This window comes from Triturus cristatus, chromosome 12, assembly GCF_964204655.1.
Source record: "Triturus cristatus chromosome 12, aTriCri1.1, whole genome shotgun sequence".
NCBI lineage: Eukaryota > Metazoa > Chordata > Amphibia > Caudata > Salamandridae > Triturus > Triturus cristatus.
In genome coordinates, this window is record NC_140595.1 from 200978927 (window position 1) to 200992362 (window position 13436).

The 13436-nt window shown below is 43.9% G+C and overlaps 1 pseudogene; it reads right to left on the minus strand.

The window, feature by feature from the left end:
- Positions 1–690: 690 nt before the first annotated feature.
- Positions 691–2353, minus strand: LOC146773061 (multidrug and toxin extrusion protein 2 pseudogene; annotated as a pseudogene).
- Positions 2354–13436: the final 11083 nt, after the last annotated feature.

The window sequence follows — 13436 nt, forward strand, 5'->3', positions numbered from 1 at the left end:
TTGATCTTTGACTCACAAACTTTTGATTAGATAACACTTTTAAAACTCTTTGAGTCTGTGGTTATTGGAGAAAACCTTAAATGTTATTTCTACATATTCTACTAGCTACTAGCTACTAGATTCATTGACCAGAGGAAATTTATTGTCAAGGAGATTGGATTGGTAAGATTTGGGTGAAGATAAATCTTGCAGGTAAATCAAAATTGACCTCAGCGATGCAACTAGCGTATTGTTTGAATGTTTATGGGCCCAAGTGAGTATATGGTGTGTGTAACACAAGCTGGTAACCCGCTGGATCAATACTGTTCTTGATTAAGTCTTATACCGACTCCTCACCACCAATGTGAACTCTTCAATTCAATGATGCACAAGAAAATAGGATTGAGGGGATACAGTCATTTGGCTGCACTCCTCAAAATATGACACGTTACAAATTATGTGAACAAACCATTGCATATTTTATCCACCTGCCCATAGAAGTTCCAAGGAATCAATCAATCAATCAATCAAAGACATTTATAGAGCGCACTACCTACCCATAGGGTCTCAAGGCGCTAAAAGGAACATCAAGAAGGCTCACAATCCTCTTTCTGCAGTCCTGATTTTCATCTTTTCAATGGGTTTCGATTTGAAGTTGGTTCCGGTTCTCATCCAGCTTCCCCTTGTTGGTTTGCATCAAATCACTGTCATCTAGCCATTGCCAGTTAAAGTAAGTTTTATCAGCAGCCCTACAAGCAACACTAAAACAGCAGCAACCAGAGCAACGCTTTTACGAAGAAGGAGGGCTTGCACAGATAACACTTCCCCAACTGTTGTCATAGCACAGGAAGGGCTTTCTTCTACAATGCACTGGTCATCAGTGTAGCTATCATTTAGGAAAGTCTCATCAGCTTCAATTTTCACACTGGAAATAGTTGCTGTAGGACTATAAGTGTTTGCATTTATATCCTCCTGCACCATTTTCATCCCAGCTCGAACTTTAGCCTCTTCTGCAACCTTGGTCCATTTCATCTTGAACACAGATATTAGAAAGGACACTGATTGCAGTGAAATACAAATGAGCATTCCTGACCACAGGCCTATAACTCCAAGTTTCACTGCAAACAGGAGAGAGATTCCAATAGGCAATCCAACGAGATAATATCCTACATCATTTAATATTGCACCAATTTTCTGTTTCCCTGATCCTCTCATTATTCCACTGGCTGTGGCTGCAGTTGTATCAAACAAATGCAAGGGAGCAACGATTAGCATAAGCCGTGAAGCCAGTCTGACACTATCTTTGTCTCTGGTAAATATATATGCCACTACGTCTTGGGAGGATGCAATCAAAACTCCACTCACAATGGCCCAAAAAACCGTGCACAGCAAAGTTATACTGGATGATCTTTTCGCCTGCTGAATATTACCAGCTCCAAGAGTGTTTCGTACCCTGAGGCTTCCAGCCACACTAAAGCCAACAGGCAGCATTTAGGCTGCTATGGCCAGTTCCAGTATTATGGCTTGTGCTCAGAGATACTGATAAGACCTGCTAGAAAGCCTCCATTTTCGAAGGTCCACCACTCAATGCACAACATGAGCATGCTTGGAATACCCAGTCATATAAAGAAACCCCATTCTTGAGGACAGTCAGTCGACCACCCTCCCCAGGTTTCCACATATATGTTTCTGCACCAAATGGAAAGGGAAAGCATGCCAGAGAAGGCAAACTGGGAGCAGGTGTTCGCCCATGCAGAGCCTGCCACTCCAAGGCCCATCGCATACAGAAGGATGGCATTGACAACGATGTTAAGGACGTTTAACACCGCCACTTATAACCTGAGGCCAAATCACTCCCTGATTCTGTAAATATCTGGTCTGCAGCCGATAGAGGAACACTGCAGGAAGTGCAGAGATGAATATCATAACATAGAGCTGCGTTAATCTGGCCACATCTGGATTCTGTTTAAGGAGTAGTAATATATGCTCAGTGTTAATAAAGAAGGCCCAGCAGGGGAAACAGAACAGCATCAGAATAAGGATTCCCCTTTTCAGGATCGTCCCAACCCGTAGGTCTGGGATATCAGGGTGTCACATGCGGAGGACAGTCCTGAACCAACTGATATTCCAGCAACATTTTTTATAGCAATGGCAAGGATTACAGAGTCCAGCTCCACCTTTCCATGATGTCCACAAAATATCGAACTCGTTACACAGGTCCAGCTAAGCGGCAGAGCTCCCAAACTTCCGCCCATGGCTCCAGGGGTATAACACTGCGGAGCATCATACCACAGCACTTGCCGCAGCTCAGGTCTCGGCTCCAGGACACAAGACCGGTTCCCAGCCCCGTGTTGCTCCTCTCAGAGTCCGCCATCTTCGTAAAATCGCTACCAGTACAGTTGTATGTTGCAAATTTTCAAGGCAGCACGCTAAGAAATGCCCCCCATTTTGCTTCCCCGCCCTCCCCCACCCACCTCAGCACGTGTTGGGCTATATACTATATATATGTAGTATAGTTATGGATCAGACACACTTTCCATTAAGGAAGGCATTTTTTGATTGGTCTAAAACCTTTGGCTCTGCGGATGGATTTCAACAAAATTGGCAATTTACTAGCGTCATCAGCAGTCCTTCAGCATGCTAAGTTTCGTGACAAGCCGTCCATTAAAACAAAAGTTGAGGGGGAGGATAAGGTTTTCCCATTTTTGCTCATGGCTGCCACCTGAACCTCAGAATGGATTTACACCAAACTTGACATAAAAGTAGAACTTTTCTTAGAAAGTGTGCTTACATTGGTTTGGTATATATTCATTCATTAGTTTAAAATATATTAGTATTTATAAAAGGTGCAGAGTGCATTTTAAGGGGTTAACACTTTTGTATATCTCTGTCATTTGAGACTCCCAAATAATTTACAAGTCCAGATATTCAAACAAAAAAGTATCTGGATGATGGCGCCTTTCCTCCCATCATCCCTTTCGGAGCCATGGTCACAGACATTTTAAGGCATGGGCAAGGGGCTCTCAGATAGAGCCAGTATACCCTAATGACCTTGAATAATTCTTAAACAGATTGTTTTAAATACTGTTTTCCTTAAATTTACTTAGTTTGTGGGTGATGCGTGAGTCTGTTAGAAACATTTTAAAGAGAAATGTTGTGCTTATGTTTCATGCAACATTGAGAAAAAACTTCCTTTTAGATCAAGACAGGACCTCGCATATGAGAAATGAGAGGGTGTCACAGAGATTTTTTGCAGTAATATTAGTAAGTTGCTGCTGTGTTACTATATTGAAAACATACACCACTAGCCCTGAATGTTAGATGTAAATACATTTAGAATTTGGAGAAGTGTGCCTACACACTGACAGTAACCTGGTCAAAATGAGCATGAAAGAGCTGAAATTGGATTATAAATTCAAAATTGTTCCAGACAGGGGCCCCCAAAATACGTTTAGACCAGGGCACCCAAAATCCCTAAGATGTCCCTGCATACACTAATAAACCTACCTTCATATATCAAATCACCATAGTGCATTCTCACAACCACCGTCATAAATCCACACACCTTCCATCAAATACCAACACGCAGATCATCATACACAACAAAACCACCATTCACGAGTGCTCTACGGCAGCCCTCCAAAAAGTTAGTCACAAAATTATGAATCCTTTTTCTAGCTTTTAAACATAATCAAAATTCTTTCCAAGATATCTCCTTTCACTCTGTCTCAAGTCATAATAGTGGTCACACAACCGTCATCATATACCCACACAGCCCCAATGATACGCCGACACAGCTACAATCATACACCTAAACAGCCACCATTAGACACATGCACAACTACTACCATACACCCACACTTACTTGGCACATGCCAACACATTAAACCATAATGCACCTACATATCCACAATGCACCAGTTCTATACAGTGTCAGTTCAGAATTCAACCATGCCCCCATACAACGTTTATACACGTCTCTCTCAAACACATCTCATTTCATGACTCCTTAGCTAATTACAGGGGTGAGAGTTAATGTTGACTTAGTACTGTGGGGTTTGGACACAAGGTGCAGGTGGCACCTTTACCATTTATTAGCGTTGTTGAATGTGTGCCATGACTCACAGGACCGGACTTGCCTTAGTGGGCATCATTCGTTTTCCCGTCGGGCTGGAAGGATGGGGGCTGGTTTTGGAGCGGTGAAGGCCTTTTTTTCACTGGGGACCAGTTTTGCAACTGTGCTGCAATACTGGCCCCATGTAACTAAAGCAGCAGCAGTGCTTCACACTAGCGCCCATGTCTGGTCCGTTTGAATTGCCAGGGCTGGTGTGTGTACCTAGTCAGAAGAGTCGCAAACTCAGTCATTTATGATACTGGTCCCCTCGCTCAACAACAGCTGTAAGTAGCTACATACTGCATGTGGATCTGCACTTAAGGTCTATGCCAGGCAGCTTTGACATGTTTAGTAGTTTTAAGCAAAGGTGATTCAACAGAACGAGCTTATAGGCATTAAATCCAAGCAATGAGATAAAATCACTCTGAGCAGCCCTGGCGACTATTATCAGAGTAGTTTTGTTATCAAGTCCATTGTGTCATGCAACCTATGAGAGAATAAGAAGTGTTTTCCCACATCAGCTACTCCACACTGTACTAATAATGTTGAATTTGAGCTTTACACGGTAGTAAAAAGATGTGTAACTATGCGTTATTATTACAGTTACTATAAGAGACATGGAGTCGCATTCAGTTTCACTGGCATGGCTGTTGTGTGGTGCACAGGATCTGTTGATAGGTTACCAGGTGATTCCATGCCACCTGGGATAAATTGAACTAATTCTGATCTTTCATTGAACTACCTAATTCATCCTTGTGGCTGGATTCTTGTTTTCCGCCAACTAACCAAATTGTGCTAACCTATTTGATTAACATGCTTGAGCAGAATAACAATCCAAGAACTTTGGTAGCACACAGTCACCTGGAAATCTTCCGCCAGAGTGTGGTCACCATAGGTTAACATTTACACAGGTGATTGAGATCAGTTGACGCGCCCACAAACATCATACTTACAGTAATATGAATGTGGTGAGGCAGTGGTTAAGCCAATGACCTAAAAGGGACTTTCTAAAAGTCATGAGTTCTTATAATTTCAAACTTCTGTTCTGGCAGGTCCTTTGTGGGCACCTGAGGGCTACACTTTGAGTTACTTTGATGCATTGCTTCCAGATTGAGAGAGATTCAAAGGAATAATGTGTTGCAGGGTGGTTTTTTTTGCCCTATAAATGTGCTAACTAAAATAATAAGACACATGTGTGAAATGCCAGAACTGAGTCAGAGTGGCACTTTATTAAAGAACAATGTTAAGCAATAAACCTCAAAGGCACATTGATAATCAAAAATAGCATTGTGGAATCTAGAACATAACAAGCAAGTTTCAGAGACAAACTCGTAGATGAAAAAGTAAATCATGCAATTTTGTAAGTTTAAAAATCACAGGACTGCAGAGGAGAGAGAAAGAGACAATTTCAAAATATAATAAGCATTATAGCCTCAGCCAGAGATGCTAGAGAAGTTGGCTGAGGGGCACACACACACAGGCATCATGACCCATGGGATCAGTTGTGCGAGGTAGACCGCCGAATGGACTGAAGAGCAGATCATTTATACTCTTTTAATGAGGAACTATTGACCACAGAATCACAACATTATCAGGTGCTTTGACCACAGAACATGACACACTTTGGCCACTTCTCGGAAAAATTAGGAAAACAGAATTGACATTACATTACAAAAGTTTACCAGAAGGTCACTTGATGTTTGACCGTAAATCATAATGAAATTGAACATTTATCGAAAAAGATTTGCGTCACTTCTCGGAAACTTTTTATAAGAAAGCAGAAGAATACAAAATGTTAGACGTCACTTGTAATTTCTAAAGCTGTGGAAAGTCCCAGTTGGCCCCCACTCCTATTCTTGGCCAATTGTGTTCTCCTAAATGACAGACACATCCTGTTATTGCTACATCTTGATGTTCAGAAAGATGTACATCTGAGTATACAGGAGGGCAAGGGGCCTACTGCCTCCTAGACGCTCAATTCAGTGTGGACAATTTTAACACAACCCTGTCTGTGGGCTGGCAGGGACAATTGAGACTCTTATGCTTCAGATGTGGACAGAATGGACCTGGGGCACTATATGGTAAAAACTAGACCCTGCTTCATTCCCTCCTCTTGTTCAATCTTGAACAAAATTCTTACAGGCCCTCCTTCTAGTTGGTGTATCGTCGGGGTGTCATTCACATTGGAACATTGGCACATTTGGAACATTGGCTCTCCTGCGTCTTCCTTAACTCTGTTTACTCTCCTTCAGATATGTCAATGAGGGATGTATATTGTGTCTGTGTAGGTGATGGTGGATCCATAATTAAATCCTATCTCAGTTAGCATCTACTTGGTGAGTTGGGGGCTATCGACCTGGCACTGGGTAATGGTAGCAGGCTGCATTGAATGTAGTCCTATTGTTGTGACTTCTACTACTGCTAAGTTATCTTCATTCCCTGTTCTATCCTTTTTCATAAAGATATATATATATATATATATATATATATATATATATATATATATATATATATATATATATATATATATATATATATATATATATATATATTCCTCTCCAAAGCGTCCAGATCTTAGGGAGGCACACGACAGCTTGCATCTCTTCAACCTCCTCCAGCACTCCCGAACTCTCTCACTCATGCCGACGCGTTTCGAGGTAAAGACCTCTTCTTCCAGGGCAATATGTACACATGGAGCGCAGTGAGTACTTTCCTATTGGCTCAGTGCCTTTAAATTGATTGGCTTAGTGCAACTTCCTGTTGGAGTGCATGCTGGTTTAGTACAACTTCCTGTTGGAATGCATGCTGGGATATTGAGTCCCTAGGCAAAGTACAATTATTTTCCCTAAGTGGGCCACTCGCGCTCCTGTATTTTAAAACAAATTAATCCCCTATAGTAGGGTCTGGAGCTGCCTGGGAGGATTCTCTTCCTTTCTGGCTCGCTGTGCTTCTCTGCCTGGATATGGTTCCTGGCTCCGCCTCACTTCGATCAGTGATGGTGCTCTCCCCCACGGCAGGACAGCCGCGTTCAACATTCCTCTCCAAAGCGTCCAGATCTTAGGGAGGCACACGACAGCTTGCATCTCTTCAACCTCCTCCAGCACTCCCGAACTCTCTCACTCATGCCGACGCGTTTCGAGGTAAAGACCTCTTCTTCCAGGGCAATATGTACACATGGAGCGCAGTGAGTACTTTCCTATTGGCTCAGTGCCTTTAAATTGATTGGCTTAGTGCAACTTCCTGTTGGAGTGCATGCTGGTTTAGTACAACTTCCTGTTGGAATGCATGCTGGGATATTGAGTCCCTAGGCAAAGTACAATTATTTTCCCTAGGTGGGCCACTCGCGCTCCTGTATTTTAAAACAAATGAATCCCCTATAGTAGGGTCTGGAGCTGCCTGGGAGGATTCGCTTCCTTTCTGGCTCGCTGTGCTTCTCTGCGTGGATATGGTTCCTGGCTCCGCCTCACTTCGATCAGTGATGGTGCTCTCCCCCACGGCAGGACAGCCGCGTTCAACATTCCTCTCCAAAGCGTCCAGATCTTAGGGAGGCACACGACAGCTTGCATCTCTTCAACCTCCTCCAGCACTCCCGAACTCTCTCACTCATGCCGACGCGTTTCGAGGTAAAGACCTCTTCTTCCAGGGCAATATGTACACATGGAGCGCAGTGAGTACTTTCCTATTGGCTGTCGTGTGCCTCCCTGAGATCTGGACGCTTTGGAGAGTATTGTTAACGCGGCTGTCCTGCCGTGGGGGAGAGCACCATCACTAATTTGAAGTGAGGCGGAGCCAGGAACTACATCCAGGCAGAGAAGCACAGCGAGCCAGAAAGGAAGAGGATTCCTCCCAGGCAGCTCCAGACCCTACTATAGGGAATTGATTTGTTTTAAAATACAGGAGCGCGAGTGGCCCACTTAGGGAAAATAATTGTACTTTGCCTTGGGACTCAATATCCCAGCATGCATTCCAACAGGAAGTTGTACTTAACTAGCATGCACCTCTACAGGAAGTTGCACTAAGCCAATCAATTTAAAAGCACTGAGCCAATAGGAAAGTACTCACTGCACTCCAGTTGTACATATTGCCCTGGAAGAAGAGGTCTTTACCTTGAAACGCGTCGGCATGAGAGAGAGAATTCGGGAGTGCTGGAGGAGGGTTGAAGAGATGCAAGCTGTCGTGTGCCTCCCTAAGATCTGGACGCTTTGGAGAGTAATGTTAACGCGGCTGTCCTGCCGTGGGGGAGAGCACCATCACCAATTTGAAGTGAGGCGGAGCCAGGAACTACATCCAGGCAGAGAAGCACAGCGAGCCAGAAAGGAAGAGGATTCCTCCCAGGCAGCTCCAGACCCTACTATAGGGGATTGATTTGTTTTAAAATACAGGAGCGCGAGTGGCCCACTGAGGGAAAATAATTGTACTTTGCCTTGGGACTCAATATCCCAGCATGCATTCCAACAGAAAGTTGTACTTAACTAGCATGCACCTCTACAGGAAGTTGCACTAAGCCAATCAATTTAAAAGCACTGAGCCAATAGGAAAGTACTCACTGCACTCCAGTTGTACATATTGCCCTGGAAGAAGAGGTCTTTACCTTGAAACACGTCGGCATGAGAGAGAGAATTCGGGAGTGCTGGAGGAGGGTTGAAGAGATGCAAGCTGTCGTGTGCCTCCCTAAGATCTGGACGCTTTGGAGAGTAATGTTAACGCGGCTGTCCTGCCGTGGGGGAGAGCACCATCACTAATTTGAAGTGAGGCGGAGCCAGGAACTACATCCAGGCAGAGAAGCACAGCGAGCCAGAAAGGAAGAGGATTCCTCCCAGGCAGCTCCAGACCCTACTATAGGGGATTGATTTGTTTTAAAATACAGGAGCGCGAGTGGCCCACTGAGGGAAAATAATTGTACTTTGCCTTGGGACTCAGTATCCCAGCATGCATTCCAACAGGAAGTTGTACTTAACTAGCATGCACCTCTACAGGAAGTTGCACTAAGCCAATCAATTTAAAAGCACTGAGCCAATAGGAAAGTACTCACTGCACTCCAGTTGTACATATTGCCCTGGAAAAAGAGGTCTTTACCTTGAAACACGTCGGCATGAGAGAGAGAATTCGGGAGTGCTGGAGGAGGGTTGAAGAGATGCAAGCTGTCGTGTGCCTCCCTAAGATCTGGACGCTTTGGAGAGTAATGTTAACGCGGCTGTCCTGCCGTGGGGGAGAGCACCATCACTAATTTGAAGTGAGGCGGAGCCAGGAACTACATCCAGGCAGAGAAGCACAGCGAGCCAGAAAGGAAGAGGATTCCTCCCAGGCAGCTCCAGACCATACTATAGGGGATTGATTTGTTTTAAAATACAGGAGCGCGAGTGGCCCACTGAGGGAAAATAATTGTACTTTGCCTTGGGACTCAATATCCCAGCATGCATTCCAACAGGAAGTTGTACTTAACTAGCATGCACCTCTACAGGAAGTTGCACTAAGCCAACCAATTTAAAAGCACTGAGCCAATAGGAAAGTACTCACTGCACTCCAGTTGTACATATTGCCCTGGAAGAAGAGGTCTTTACCTTGAAACGCGTCGGCATGAGAGAGAGAATTCGGGAGTGCTGGAGGAGGGTTGAAGAGATGCAAGCTGTCGTGTGCCTCCCTAAGATCTGGACGCTTTGGAGAGTAATGTTAACGCGGCTGTCCTGCCGTGGGGGAGAGCACCATCACTAATTTGAAGTGAGGCGGAGCCAGGAACTACATCCAGGCAGAGAAGCACAGCGAGCCAGAAAGGAAGAGGATTCCTCCCAGGCAGCTCCAGACCCTACTATAGGGGATTGATTTGTTTTAAAATACAGGAGCGCGAGTGGCCCACTGAGGGAAAATAATTGTACTTTGCCTTGGGACTCAATATCCCAGCATGCATTCCAACAGGAAGTTGTACTTAACTAGCATGCACCTCTACAGGAAGTTGCACTAAGCCAATCAATGTAAAAGCACTGAGCCAATAGGAAAGTACTCACTGCACTCCAGTTGTACATACTGCCCTGGAAGAAGAGGTCTTTACCTTGAAACGCGTCGGCATGAGAGAGAGAATTCGGGAGTGCTGGAGGAGGGTTGAAGAGATGCAAGCTGTCGTGTGCCTCCCCAAGATCTGGACGCTTTGGAGAGTAATATATATATATATATATACATATATATATATATATACATATATATATATATATCCACACGAAAAGCAAGTTGAGTGGTGCGCTCTCAGTAAGAAACAGGTAAACAGCGCGGTAAGTAATCCAAGTGTTTAATTCACACTACGCGTTTCGGCGACAAGCCTTGATCACGTGTGAAAGTGTGCGCTCCAAGCAGTCATTAATAAAGAATTGAAAGTTCGAGGTCATCACAATCAAGAAAGGACTACACGCATCAACTGGTAGCGGCCATCTTGGAATGGTCATATCACAAAATGTAAAGAAAAAGCATCATTTGAAACGTAAACATTGCGTGCTCAAATTTAAAGCAGATAAACAAGGATACATGTTATAGCGAAATGAAGCAGTGCAAGCCGCCAACCCAAATTGCCAAAGGGGGTATGATCCCTTAGAATACAGTACGTGCGATACTAGGCTAGTGAGTAGTACCCCTAAGATTACAACTGAGACATATTGGGCTAGCATCCATAGTGAAAGTACGGGGTAGTCGCCAAAAGCATATTGTACAAAAGTAAAAATGCCACAAGGTAAATATCACGAAAAGTGCGTGAACTTACAAAAAGGTCATGGTACTTAAAGTCTACGGGCAAGTGCCCAGACAACCTACTGTTATGCTTAAGTCTCAGGCTGGGCTAATGTAGTGAAAGCGGTCAAGATAATACTAAAGTAGAACTACTCACAGACCTTAATCGTAAAATACATGTAATGACCATAGGTCAAAAGGACTTATCTTAAACCAAAAAACGTGCTCGTATGCTTTAACAAGGAACCGCCAGTGGAGAAGATGAGGTGATGAGCTAGTGAAGAGTGATACCATGGAGGAAAAGGGTAGGATGCCCGTGCTGGTGAGTCTAAGTGAAGGGCTCCTTCCTTCTCTCCTGTAAGAAATACAAGAAAGATATATATGTCAGTACAAACGAATAACATAGCTCATGAAAATTAGCAAAGAAGTAAAGTGCAATACAATCTCATGGAACAAGAAACGAAATAGCTAAAATACAGAAAAGCAAAAATTGCTAAAAATACTTAGGGCAGGTAAGTATAAATACATAACATGCAAGGAAATGATAGCAGCAACTAAGAAAATACCAAATGCCTGCTGTAATCCCTTATTTAAGGTGGATTGACATTTCTTCGTCCATGTTCAACCCACCTGGGCTTTTTGTTTGAAAATCTATAATGTACCTAGATTCCCGCTGTCTGAAGTTAAGAGTTCTGTCCCCACCTCTGGGATTCCTAGGTATGTGTTCAAGAATGAAATAGCTCATGTCATTAGTATTGGAACCATGTTTTTCATAAAAATGACGTGCAACAGGGTATTTTTGGTCATTGTTGGTAATAGCTCTCAGATGCTCCATCACCCTCTTTTTGGCTGGACATGTTGTGCTCCCAATATACCAGAGTCTGCACGTACACTCGATGGCATAGATCACAAAACACGTGCTACAAGTAAGGAATTGTGTAATTTTCTTAGACACCCCTCCATACGCCAGACTGTCTTTGAATGTGCTGTTTTTGCAAGCTTTACAGTGGCCACATGGGAAAAATCCCATGAGGCCATGTCCAGTGTTAGTAGTACGATCAGTGATGTCATTTCTTACTACTATGTCCCGTATATTCCTATCTCTCCTATAGGTTATACTGGGCCTGTCTGGAACCAAGTTGCCAACCACCCCATCAGATTTCAAAATATCCCAATGTTTGGCAAGGATGCGTTGGATTCTATGCGCATCAGAGTTATACGTGAGAATCACACGGACCTCATTAGTGTTGTCTTCAGTCTTTCTCTCTACTTTGTCTTTAAGGGTATCAGCCCTACTGATCCCTTCCGCGCGTTCTTTCGCTTTCTTGAGAACCCAGTTAGGGTAGCCTCTAGTTTGGAATCGACTGACGATGTTATCCCTCTCAGCTAAGTAGGCATTGGAATTGTTACAGTTTCTCTTTGCCCTAAGCAGCTCCCCGTAAGGTTTGCTCAATTTGAGCGTATCAGGGTGGCTGCTTAGGGCATGCAGGATGCTGTTGCCCGCTGTCGCTTTCCGAAAAAGAGTGGTGCATATCTTGTTCTGTATTACTTCCAGTCCTACGTCTAAAAAGTCAGTTTTGGTGGCATTGATACTCCCAGACAGAACAATGTTGTAACTATTGGTATTCAGTTTCATGATAAACTCCTCTGCATCACCTCTGGAACCATTCCAGACGATGAACAAATCATCAATGTAGCGACGCCACATGACAACTTTGCGGAGATCGGTATCAAGGGTACTGCTAGCTGTTATTTCTTGCTCCCAGTAGCCCATGAACAGATTGGCGAAACTGGTAGCAAAGCACACAATAATCAATCATCAACAGGGGTTGGAAGCCTGTGAGCACTTTCTGATGCAAAGACCGATCAGGTATAGGGAACATAGCCAAATGATAATGGAAATGATTGATTTCTGTCTTAAAAATAATATCTTTTCCTTCAATGGTGCCCTCTACAGGCAGGTGAACGGTACTGCCATGGGTTCCTGCTTTGCTCCCAGTTTCGCCAATCTGTTCATGGGCTACTGGGAGCAAGAAATAACAGCTAGCAGTACCCTGGAAACCGATCTCCGCAAAGTTGTCATGTGGCGTCGCTACATTGATGATTTGTTCATCGTCTGGAATGGTTCCAGAGGTGATGCAGAGGAGTTTATCATGAAACTGAATACCAATAGTTACAACATTGTTCTGTCTGGGAGTATCAATGCCACCAAAACTGACTTTTTAGACGTAGGACTGGAAGTAATACAGAACAAGATATGCACCACTCTTTTTCGGAAAGCGACAGCGGGCAACAGCATCCTGCATGCCCTAAGCAGCCACCCTGATACGCTCAAATGGAGCATACCTTACGGGGAGCTGCTTAGGGCAAAGAGAAACTGTAACAATTCCGATGCCTACTTAGCTGAGAGGGATAACATCGTCAGTCGATTCCAAACTAGAGGCTACCCTAACTGGGTTCTCAAGAAAGCGAAAGAACGCGCGGAAGGGATCAGTAGGGCTGACACCCTTAAAGACAAAGTAGAGAGAAAGACTGAAGACAACACTAATGAGGTCCGTGTGATTCTCACGTATAACTCTGATGCCCATAGAATCCAACGCATCCTTGCCAAACATTGGGATATTTTGAAATC